The sequence below is a fragment of the Rhinopithecus roxellana genome, chromosome 8, assembly GCF_007565055.1.
Source record: "Rhinopithecus roxellana isolate Shanxi Qingling chromosome 8, ASM756505v1, whole genome shotgun sequence".
Classification (NCBI taxonomy): Eukaryota; Metazoa; Chordata; class Mammalia; order Primates; family Cercopithecidae; genus Rhinopithecus; species Rhinopithecus roxellana.
Genome location: NC_044556.1, coordinates 17,709,135 through 17,721,829, shown reverse-complemented (window position 1 = coordinate 17,721,829; position 12,695 = coordinate 17,709,135).

The following is a 12,695-nucleotide window of genomic DNA, read 5'->3' as shown; positions in this document are numbered from 1 at the left end:
GGGCTTAGCACCAGCCAGGCCACGCCCGTTCCCGTGCCTCAATTTCCCTCTCTGCACAGCTCCCAGTAAACTGCTTGCAGGGCCGGCCGCCCCCGCCCCCATCCCCGCGGCCTCCAGCGCCGCGTGGGGTGGGGGCCGGGCGGCCGAAGCCTCCGCGTCTACGCGGCACCACCTAGCCCTGACGTCGGCGCTGACGCCACCCGCCAGCTCGCAGCGGGGTCCGGCAGCCCCGGGAAATTAACTCTTCCACTGCTAAGGACAGCGCCCCTCCCCCTGCCATTCGGGGAGGGGCCACACGCCGAGGACCCCGCAGCTGGGCGAGGCCGGAGGCCTCAACCAGCCTCCAGGCCTCTGCCCGCGCCGTTCCCACCGCCTGGAATGCGCCTCCCGCCCCTACCCAACCCCGTGTTTACTGCGACTTCCCTCCCTTCGGCCTGGCCCTGACCCCTCCGGGGCAGGGCGTGTCCGTGTCTGGCTGCTAGTCCTGGCCCGGGGTGGGGTCCTCTCTCCCCAGCAACTCGCTGTTTCCAACTCAGTGTCTTTCCCCCCATTTTTCATTTGAGAACCATCGAAGACCAGGGAACTTATGGACGTCACCTGGCCAGGAACTGAGAGGCGCCGGCCCGGCTCCTGGGGCTCCCCGCCCCCACCCCTGTACGGAGGGGGGTGCCCAGTCTCCCGGCGGCGGAGAGGACCCCGCAGGCCCCGCCCTGCCCCAGGGGAAGTGAGAATAGGGCGCCCACCCCCGCATTCTCGCCACTTCCTCCCCGGGAGAGCTAGAGGCGAGGAGCAGGGGGGTGGCGGGAGGAAGGGGATGCGGGGGCAGCGGGAGGCGGGAAGGCGTGCGAGTTGAGGGAGTCGGCCTCGGGTGCAGCAGGCGGGGGGTCTCTCCACTATTACCCCTTATGTAGCACTTAAGGGCCCCATGTGCACGGCCTTTGGTACCACTCTGACAACTTTGGGGTCCCCCAAAGTTGCTCCTTCCTTGGGGTCCCTTCTGAATCAACGCAGACCCTGCCGGTGTCTTCCCATCCCCGCAGCGTGGGGCAGCCGTCTCCTCTCCACCCCCTCTGCCGCCTGCCTTGCCCACAATTCCATCTACTCCCCAGCTAGGGGCCCAGATCCCTTCCGCTGGCTGGGGTCCAGGTCTAGCGCCCCTCTGCACCAGTCCGGACCCCTAAACTCGCTCCGGGAGTCCCCAGTCTTGGTGCAGAAATGCAGCCCACGGCGTGCAGGGCCAACTGGCTTCGAATCTGCCTTCCACATACTGAAGCCTTTCTTGGCTGACAGCCTCAGTTTGTCCATCCGAAAAAAGGGGACAAAGCATATCTACATGGCTCAGGCCTGTAATCCCAGCACTCTGGGAGGCCGAGACGGACGGATTACTTGAGGTCAGGAGTTCCAGACCAGCCTGGCCAACATGGTGAAATCCCATCTCTACAAAAATACAAAAATTAGCCAGGCGTGGTGGCCCATGCCTGTAATCCCAGCTACTCAGGAGGCTGAGGCAGGAGAATCACTTGAATCCGGGAGGTGGAGGCTGCAGTGAGCCGAGATGGCACCATTGCACTCCAACCTGGGCAACAGAGCAAGACTCCGTCTTAAAAAAAAAAAAAAAAAAAAAGAATACCTGGAAAATGGGTTTCTCATCTTGGCAGCATGAATACTTCTGCTCATTCGTTAATTCATCCATTCATTATTTCACGAACTCATCCATTATGCTACTTATTGCATTCATTCCTTTTTTTTTTATTATTATACTTTTAAGTTCTAGGGTACATGTGCATAACGTGCAGGTTTGTTACATATGTATTGCATTCATTCCTTTACTCATTCACTCATTCATTGATTCAAACACCACAGACAGCCTGGGAGGGCGGCAGGCCACAGGGGCCCACATCTCAGTGTGGACAGACGTCAGGGGCCCACAGGACCGTGGGTGGGGACAGCCCCAAGGCTGCAAATAAACGTTTGTCCCGAGCTGCATCCTGGCATGTCACCAAACCAAACCGAAGCCTCCCCAGAGAGGCCCCCGTGGGGTCCCCTGCCCAAGAGGCAGCTGCCTGCCACCTCCCCTACCCCTCCCCATTCAGGCACTACCCTACCCTCAGTCTGTCAGCGGGGAAATGGCTCAGTACCTAGAAAAGCCACGAGTGTGTGGTCGGATGCAGGCGAAACCCACACATCATGGTGGGGGGCGGGGGGCACCTAAAATAATGGGTTCCATGTTAACAAATCAACACACATTCCTCAAGCGCCTACTGTGTGCTGGGACCCACGGGACTGGAGCATCCCCCAAGTGGGTGCCTGTGGCCCCTCATGCCCTTCTGCTTGGGGCTTCCCTGCCTTTGATAAGACTCAGACATTCGAGGTCCAGCCCCAGCCCTGAATGTTCCTGAGGCGGGAATGCCTGACTTTGCTCTCATTTCATAGTTTTTTGGTTTCCTTCTATTTATAGCAAGAGAAACTGGTTTTCCATTCTTGGTGGTGACATGAAGGTTCCCCTTTGAAATATATTTACTGAAGTAAAAACAGAAAAGGGGGCCAACTTAAAGGAAAATCGTGAGACCAACCTGCAGCATGCTTCTGTATAATGACCTTGCTTCCAGTCCCCCAGAACATCACCTCCGGGCGGTGAGGACCCACCTGCCCAGCACACAGCGGGCACCCAGTAGAGCACAGTCACCAGGCGCAGTGGCTCACATCTATAACCCCAGAACTTTCAGAGGTCGAGGCAGGCGGATCACTTGAGGTCAGGAGTTTGAGACCAGCCTGGCCAACATGGAGAAACCCCGTCTCTACTAAAACTACAAAAATTAGTCGGTGTGGTGGCAGGTGCCTGTAATCCCAGCTACTCTGGTGGCTGAGGCACAAGAATCGCTTGAACCTGGGAGGCAGAGGTTGCAGTGAGCTGAGAACGCACCACTGCACACCAGCCTGGGAGACAGGGTAACACTGTCTCCAAAAAAAAAAAAAAGCATTGTTGAATCGATAAATGATGGTATGTGAGTTTGGTCCAAAACAACCAAGAAAGAGACAAAAAACCAAACCAACTTTTTTTTCTTTTTTGGAGACAGGGTCTCACTCTATTGCCCAGGCTGGAGTGCAGTGGCGCGATCTGAGCTTACTGCAACCTCCACCTCCCAGGTTCAAGTGATTCTCTCGCCTTGGCCTCCCGAGTAGTAGGATTACAGGCACGCACCACCACACCCAGCTAATTTTTGTATCTTTAGTAGAGATGGGGTTTCACCATGTTGGCCAGGCTGGTCTTGATCTCCTCACCTTGTGATCCACCCGCTTTGGCCTCCCAACCATCTAATTTTTATATCTTTTTGTAGAGATGGGTTCTTGCTGTGTTGCCCAGGCTGCTCTTGAACTTCTGGGCTCATGAGATCCATCTGTCTCTGCCTCCCAAAGGGCTGGGATTACAAACATGAGCCACCCTGCTCAGACTACAAACCAATTTATCTTTTTTTTTTTTTTTGAGACAGAATCTCGCTCTGTCGCCCAGGCTGGAGTGCAGTGGCGCGATCTCGGCTCACTGCAAGCTCTGCCTCCTGGGTTCACACCATTCTCTTGCCTCAGCCTCCCGAGTAGCTGGGACTACAGATGCCCGCCACCACGCCTGGCTAATTTTTTTTTTTTTTGTATTTTTAGTAGAGACGGGTTTTCATCATGTTAGCCAGGATGGTCTCGATCTCCTGACCTCGTGATCCGCCTGCCCCGGCCTCCCAAAGTGGTGGGATTACAGGCCGGCCTCTTTTTTTTTTTTTTTTTTTTTTTGAGACCCAGTCTCGCTCTGTCGCCCAGTGGCAGGATCTCGGCTCACTGCAAGCTCTGCCTCCTGGGTTCACACCATTCTCTTGCCTCAGCCTCCCGAGTAGCTGGGACTACAGATGCCCGCCACCACGCCTGGCTAATTTTTTTTTTTTGTATTTTTAGTAGAGACGGGTTTTCATCATGTTAGCCAGGATGGTCTCGATCTCCTGACCTCGTGATCCGCCTGCCCCGGCCTCCCAAAGTGGTGGGATTACAGGCCGGCCTATTTTTTTTTTTTTTTTTTTTTTGAGACCCAGTCTCGCTCTGTCGCCCAGTGGCAGGATCTCGGCTCACTGCAAGCTCCGCCTCCCGGGTTCACGCCATTCTCCTCCCTCAGCCTCCTAAGTAGCTGGGACTACAGGCGCCCGCCACCGCGCCCGGCTAATTTTTTGTATTTTTAGTAGAGACGGGGTTTCACTGTGGTCTCGATCTCCTGACTTTGTGATCCGCCCGCCTGGGCCTCCCAAAGTGCTGGGATTACAGGCGAGAGCCACCGCGTCCAGCCTCTTTTTTTTTTTTTTTTTTTTTTTTTTTTTTAAGAGACAGGGGTATTGTTACGTTGACCAGGTTGGTCTTGAATGCTTGGCCTCAAGCAATCCTCCTGCCTCAGCCTCCCAAAGTGCTAAGATTACAGGGATGAACCACTTTGCCTGGCCCAAACCAATTTCTGAAGTTGGGCTAAAGAAAGCAAATTCACCACCCTCTGATCCCCAAACTCTCTGGTTCTCCAATATCTACCTGTGAAATGGCCTAACCCAGGCCTAGGCATACAGGAAGTGCACATTAAATGCATGCTGGATAAGTGCAGGGGTCCTGCCTGTCCTAGGGTGGGGTAGGAGGGTAAGTGGTATGGGAAGTTCTTTCCTCCTTGTGCCATAAGAGGCTTTGGAGACTGATTCTAGATGGTCAGTCAATCAACAAACACTTGTCTGAACCATTCTTCTAGGCCTGCCCAGTTAGTAAAAATGGTCATAAAGCTGGCAGAGCCATGTTCAATCTGGTTCCATCAATGCTGAAGGGAGGCTGACTGTGCCTCAGTTTCCTCATCTGTAAAATGGTTTTGTGAGGCAGGATGGATCCGGTGCCAGTCCAGAGGGCAGGGCCTAGGTCCCCTCCAAGAGGCTGGGCAGACACCTGCGCTGGACTGGGGACAGACTGTGGTTCCTGCTCCTGGAGAGGGCGGAAGCCTGGCAGGAGGGGAACAGAGAGGCCTCAGCCTTCTCGGGTAACTTGATCCTCAGGAATGTATGGGCCAGACAGCGCCCCCAGCCCGAGTCTGGCGCCCTGCCCCCGCCCGCCCTCCGGGGGTCCCCATCGGGGCACTTTCCCTGCAAGCCCCGCCCCTACCAGCCTAAGGGTCCTAAGCACCGGCTTAGAGTCCTCACAAGCCCCACCTCCCCGCTGCGGGGTCTTGAGTGCCTGGCTCCACCTCATCCCTGCGGCTGCCTGCTTAACTCGTTTTTCTTTGGGGCTTTCCGATTTATCAAGGTGATTTTTTTTTTTTGGGTGTTCAAATAAAGACTAAAAATTAAACTGCAGCCTCAACTTACCCGGGCCCAAGTGATCCTCCCACCTCACCCTCCCAAGTAGCTGGGACCACAGGCATGTACCACCGTGCCCAGCTAACTGTTTTATTTTTGTAGAGAAGAGGTCTTTCTAGATTGCTCAGGCAGGTCTCAAACTCCTGGGCTCAAGCAACCCTCCCGCCTCGGCCTCCCAATGTGCTGGGATTACTGGCGTGAGCCACTGTGCCTGGCCTGCAGGTTGCTATAAACAAGAAATCTCTTTGCGCTGTGGAAGGACTACAGCCGCAGCGATTCAAACCCCGGTGGCAGCGGAGCGTCAAGTTCCGTTTCTGTTTGGAGCGCAGGGTTCTCTCTGGCCTGGCCTGTACGACTCTGGGCACGTCGCGTGCCCCCTCCAGACACTGTCCTGAGAAGTGGGATAACGTCCCTCGCCACTCGTGGAGTGCTGCTGGGATAAAGGTGAAAATGCAGAGTCCCGGACCAAGCCCTATTGTTGCCCCAATCTCATCTGCAACTTTCACTGCCTTGGGGACAAATCCCTCCGGGGCAGAGGTGGACGCCTCGGCACTCCCCTTCTCTTCCTTTGGCACTCACTGGCTTCCCGATCCAGTCTCACCTGCCTCCCCACCTTCTAGAAATGTGTCCAACTGGTTCCTGCCCTGGGGCCTTTGAACCGGCTCTTCCTACTACGGGAACACTCTGATCCCCCAGTATTTGGCAATTAGGTCCAGCTTGTCTGTCATTTGGTGTTACATCCTGGGCCACCCCTCCCAGATTACCCAACTCTAAAATATCAGCCCCCTCCATTACCATCTATGGTGGGGACACCATTGATTCTCCTGAAAACTGCACTGGTCTGGCTCTCCCTTGGTGTGGGGGCCTACAAAGGTGCAGATGTTGGTCTCATTCATGTGTGCCCTTTCCCCTGGCTTACGGTAGGTGCTCAATCAGTGTATGTGGAGTGAATGAATGAAAGTTCTCTCTAGTTACTTGCGTGGGACTAGCTGATGGAGTTAGAGACACTCTATGCCCATATGTCCAAAGTGGCTTCAGATCTGCCCCTGAGGAACTCCCATTCTGGGAGGACAGAGCTGGACCAACAGGTGCTCTAGGTTCAGGGCTGGGACCAACGGAAGGACAGGAATGGGGTGTCTGGGAGAGCTCTCTGGCTGGGAGAAGGAAGGAGAGGGTGGGAAAGGGAATTGAGGCGGAGCAACAGAAAATGTAAAGAAAAAGAAAAAGAAAAAGGGAGGCTGGGCGCAGTGGCTCAAGCCTGTAATCCCAGCACTTCGGGAGGCTGAGGCAGGCCGATCATGAGGTCAGGCATTCAAGACCAGCCTGACCAACATCGTGAAACCCTGTCTCTACCAAAAAATACAGAAAAAGTAGACGGGCGTGTTGGCGTCTGCCTGTAATCCCAGCTACTTAGGGAGGCTGAGGCAGGAAAATTGCTTGAACCCAGGAGGGGGAGGTTGCAGTGAGCCAAGATCAAACCACTGCACTCCAGCCTGGGCGACAGAGTGAGACTCCATCTCAAAAAAAAAAAAAAAAAAAAAAAAAAAGGAGCCCTTGGGGGTGGCAAAGGCAGCTTCCCACACTTAGGGGCCAGAAGAGGCCTTCCCCATCCTGCCCTAAAGACCTCTCCATCCCCTTCTATGGAGGAGACAGAACAAGACACAGATGGGGGACAGACAGGTCTTAGCCAGATGGAAAGGATCGATGGCAGTCCTAGGGGACATGGTCAGGAAGGGTTTCTTGGAGCAGGGGGCAGTGGTGGTGGGTTTTGAATGATGAATAAGGAGTTCGCCAAGAGTGTAAGGGTATTCCAAGATGAGAGAACTCAAAACCAAAGAACTGAAGTTACGTTTGGCCAAATAATACAATCATAGAAAGCATTTATTGACCCCTTACTGTTTTTTTCTTTCTTTCTTTCTTTTTTTTTTTTTTGAGATGGAGTCTCACTCTGTTGCCTAGGCTGGAGTGCAGTGGCACAATCTCGGCTCATCGCAACCTCCTACTCCTGGGTTCAAGTGATTCTCCTGCCTCAGCCTCCCGAGTAGCTGGGACTACAGGCCCGCGCCACCATGCCTAGCTAATTTTTGTATTTTTAGTAGAGACAGGGTTTCACTATGTTGGCCAGGCTGGTCTCGAACTCCTGACCTCGTGATCCACCCGCCTCAGCCTCCCAAAGTGCTGAGATTACAGGCATGAGCCACTGCACCCGGCCTGACCCCCTTACTATTTCTTCAAATCCAATAAAAATCGCAATACTCCACAAAGTAGGTAGGCTCATTTGCTCAATTTTCATGAAGGAAAAACAGGCTCCGAGAGGTAACAGGCCTCTGCATCTCACCTGCCTTCGGTAAGTGCTCCACTCAGCTCAGGCTGTCTCAGCCTACAATTAACCAGACCATCCCCCCAGCTGCCAAGGCTGAGGCCCAAGGTCAGGGCAGGACCTCTGTAGGCTGCCCACTCACCCTCCTGCCTCAGGGAGAGGCATGACCCCATCTCCTCCACTCTGGCCCCACTGCACGGGGCCCAGAGAGGGGTTCCCAGGGCAGGGCTGGCTACAGGTCTGGGGGCTGGATCTTGTCCCATTAGGAATCTCTTTGTCCAGGGTAGAACGTGGGCTAGAGAGCACAGAGACCCATGGATCTGAGTATGTATCTATGTGTGTGTACCTGTGTCTGTCCATACAACACAAATATGGACACACACACAGGTGCACACACAGACATACACTCCAATAGGCAGACAGACACCTTCCTAACCTATCTAGAGATAGAACAAACCCACAGCCCCAGTTCCCTGCCCTGGCAATTCGGATCCCAGGCCTGCCAGGCCAGGTCTTTATTATTATTATTATTATTATTATTATTTAGGCAGAGTTTCGCTCTTGTTGCCCAGGCTGGAGTGCAATGGCGCAGTCTCGGCTCATCACAACCTCCAACTCCTGGGTTCAAGCGATTCTCCTGCCTCAGCCTCCCAAGTAGCTGGGATTACAGGCATGCGCCACCATGTCTGGCTAATTTTGTATTTTTATTTTTTATTTTTTTATTTTTTTGAGACGGAGTCTTGCTCTGTCACCCAGGCTGGAGTGCTGTGGCCGGATCTCAGCTCACTGCAAGCTCCGCCTCCCGGGTTCACGCCATTCTCCTGCCTCAGCCTCCCGGGTAGCTGGGACTACAGGTGCCGCCACCTCGCCCGGCTAGTTTTTTTTTGTAGTTTTTAGTAGAGACGGGGTTTCACCGTGTTAGCCAGGATGGTCTCGATCTCTTGACCTCGTGATCCGCTCGTCTCGGCCTCCCAAAGTGCTGGGATTACAGGCTTGAGCCACCGCGCCCGGCCTTAATTTTGTATTTTTAGTAAAGATGGGGGTTTTCCATGTTAGTCAGGCTGGTCTTGAACTCCTTACCTCAGGTGATCCGCCCACCTTGGCCTCCCCAAGTGCTGGGATTACAGGCGTGAGCCACCGAGCCCGGCCTATTATTATTATTATTATTGAGATGGATTCTCACTCTGTTGCCCAGGCTGGAGTGCAGTAGCATAATCTTGGCTTACTGCAGCCTCCATCTCCCGGGTTCAAGCAATTCCCCTGCCTCAGCCTCCCCAGCAGTAGGGACTACAGGTGTGCGCCGCCATGCCCAGCTAATTTTTGTATTTTTAGTAGAGATGGGGTTTCACCATGTTGGATAGGATGGTCTTGATCTCCTGACCTCATGATCCACCACCTTGGCCTCTCAAAGTGCTGGGATTACAGGAGTGAGCCACCACATCCGGCCAGGTTTTTATTATTATTATTATTATTTTGAGACAGAGTCTTGCTCTGTTGCCCAGGCTGGAGTGCAGTGGGATGATTTCAGCTCACTGCAACCTCCATCTCCTGGGTTCAAGTGATTCTTCTGACTTTCTCCAGAGCAGCTGGGATCACAGGTGTGCTCCCCACGCCTGGCTAATTTTTGTATTTTTAGTAGAGACAGGGTTTTGCCATATTGGCCAGGCTAGTCTTGAACTCCTGACCTCAGATGATTTGCCCGCCTCGGTCTCCCAAAGTGCTGATTACAGGTGTGAGCCACCTGGCCCAGCCTATTTTTTTTTCTTTCTTTTTTTTTTTTTTTGAGACGGAGTCTTGCTCTGTCGCCCAGGCTGGAGTGCAGTGGCCGGATCTCAGCTCACTGCAAGCTCCACCTCCCGGGTTCATGCCATTCTCCTGCCTCAGCCTCCCAAGTAACTGGGACTACAGGCGCCCGCCACCTCACCCAGCTAGTTTTTTTTTTTTTTTTTTTTGTATTTTTATTTTTTTATTTTTTTAATTTTTTTTGTTGAGACGGAGTCTCGCTCTGTCGCCCAGGCTGGAGTGCAGTGGCCGGATCTCAGCTCACTGCAAGCTCCGCCTCCCGGGTTTACGCCATTCTCCTGCCTCAGCCTCCCGAGTAGCTGGGACTACAGGAGCCCGCCACCGCGCCCGGCTAGTTTTTTTTTTTGTATTTTTAGTAGAGACGGGGTTTCACCGTGTTAGCCAGGATGGTCTCGATCTCCAGACCTTGTGATCCGCCCGTCTCGGCCTCCCAAAGTGCTGGGATTACAGGCTCGAGCCACCGCGCCCTGCGTATTTTTTTCTTTTTCTTTTTCTTTTTTTTTTTTTGAGATGGAGTCTCACTCTGTTGCCCAGGCTGGAGTGCAATGGCGCAATCTCGGCTCACTGCAACCTCTGCCTCCCAGGTTCAAGCGATTCTCCTGCCTTAGCCTCCCGAGTAGCTGGGATTACAGGCACCTACCACCACGTGCAGCTAATTTTTTTTTTCTTTCTTTTTTTTGAGATGGAGTCTCGCTCTGTTGCCCAGGCTGGAGTGCAGTGGCACGATCTCAGATCACTGCAAGCTCCGCCTCCCGGGTTCTCGCCATTCTCCTGCCTCAGCCTCCCGAGTAGCTGGGACTACAGGTGTCCACCACCACACCCGGCTAATTTTTTTTTTTTTGTCTTTTTTTTTTTTTTTTCCTTTTTGTGGAGAACAGGGTCTCGCTGTATTACCCAGGCAGGTCTCGAACTCCTGGCCTCAAGCTATCCTCCCGCCTCTGCCTCCCTTGAGAGCTGGGATTATAGGCGTGAGCCACCGTGCCCGGCTAATTTTTTTTTTGTATTTTTCAGTAGAGACAGGGTTTCACCGTGTTAACCAGGATGGTCTCGATCTCCTGACCTCGTGATCCGCCTGCCTCGGCCTCCCAAAGTGCTGGGATTACAGGCGTGAGCCACCGTGCCTGGCCTAATTCATTTTCAGTAGAGACGGGGTTTCACCATATTGGTCAGGCTGGTCTCAAACTCCTGATCTCAAATGCCTGCTTCAGCCTTCTAAAGTGCTGGGATTACAGGCAAGAGCCACAGCGCGACCAACAGGCCACCTCTCTTGGCGATGAGGACAGCCTCCCCTATGGCCCTCATGCCCCAGGACCCAGTTGGAGGCAGAGCCAGATGAGTAATGAGGGTAGAAAAGGAGTAACGCATGCCCACTGGCCAGGCAGACAAACTGAGGCTAGAGACCACCCACACAAGCAACCTTTTGTTGCATTCGCCTTTATTTTTTATTTTTATTTTTTGAGACTGGAGTCTCACTCTGTCTCCCAGGCTGGAGTGCAGTGGCACAATCTCAGCTCACTGCAACCTCTCCCTCCTGGGTTCAAGTGATTCTCATGTCTCAGCCTCCTGAGTAGCTGGGATTACAGGTGCACACCACCACACCCGGTTAATTTTTGTATTTTTGGTACAGACGGGGTTTCACCATTTCGGCCAGGCTGGTCTTGAACTCCTGACCTCAAGTGAGCTGCCTGCCTCGGCCTCCCAATGTGCTGGGATTACACGCATGAGCCACCACACCCAGCCCGGCATTCACCTTTAATACCGAGTATCCATTCTATATTAGGCTATGTCAGCAGGCTCAGCATAAGCAATGTCCCTGACCTTAAGGGTCTATGGTCCACTCCATCATTCTGGTAGATTCAGAGTCTACAATAAAAGAATAAAGTCTAGGGGTGGGGCACTTCCTGAAGTCTTTGCACTGGGGGAAGGGAGTACCACGCAGAGGGCATAGCAGGTACAAAGGCCCAGAGGTAGGATTAGTCCTGCAACTGGGAGGCCAAGGATCAGAGAGAGTGAGAGGAAGGTCAGGGAAAGGAGGGTGTGAGCTCCATCCAGACAGAGGTGGGGAGCTGGAGGGGTGCATGCAGAGGCTGTAGGTCAGATCCAGAAGTCCTAAGGATCCCTTGTGAGTATTGGTGGGGTGGGTCCATCTCTCCTCCCTCACACCCCCTTCCCAGCCAGTCTTAATAGTGGCCCATTAAGCCCTAACAGCCATGATAGTGGTAACAAGCAAGTAATAATTATAGCCGGCATTCCTGCCTCATCAGCCCAGTCCCTGGAGTTGGGCACCCTCGCCCAGGACATCACAGCCCTGGCAGACCTGGGATTAAAACGTAGGCGGCAGAAAGAAGGGGCTACGCAGGGGCCTGGACTCCCAGGTTCTAGGGTTCTAAGGGTGGATGACAGCTCAGGCCTAGTCACAACCCTGGCCCTGCTGTGACTCCTAGCTAACTCTCGGGGGATGGTCACTCCACCTCTCTGAGCCCAGTTTCCCATCTGTAAAGGCAGTAAGTCGGACTCCTGACTCTACAACAGCACTCAGTGAAAATGATCAGGATCGAAGCGCTTCCAGCAACTTCTGGCGACCCTCCTCTCCCCTCCCCGTCTCTCCCTGAGCAATCACACGCGGGGTGGAGGGAGGGAGGGAAGAAGGGAGGGTGGGGAACGCAGACCTGCCCCACACCCCCGGCGAGCCCCCGGACACAGCCCCACTAGGCCTCCAGCCCCGAGTCCGCACAAAGCCTCTCCAGAAGGCGCGCTAGGGGAGGCGCTGGCGACACAGCAGAGCAGGAGGCGCCAAGGAGTTACTTATCCATGCGGGACCCCATCCCCCTCCAGTCCCCGAAGGCCGGCACCGCCCCCGCCCCCGCCCGGCCGGGGCCCCACGCGCGGACACGGGGCGGGGCTTCGGGGCGGGCAGGCGCCTGGTGGCCCGGGCCCATCACGCCACCCGGGACGTGCCTTGGCGGAGGCGGCGCCGGGGAGATCGGTCGTACACAGCGGTCCCGAGGCGGGGTGACCCGGCCCGGGCGCGCAGCCCGCCCCCATGACGTCAACCCACAAGGCAGCGCGCTGTTGTGCCGTTTACCGCGCGTCGCCGCGGCAACGGCAGCCGGGCGGGCGTCGGTGGCTTGGCCCCGCCCCTCCATGCAAATGAGCGACGTCACCCGCACCCAATGGCGAACGGGGGCGGTGAGCTCATCGCGCCGAGCCGA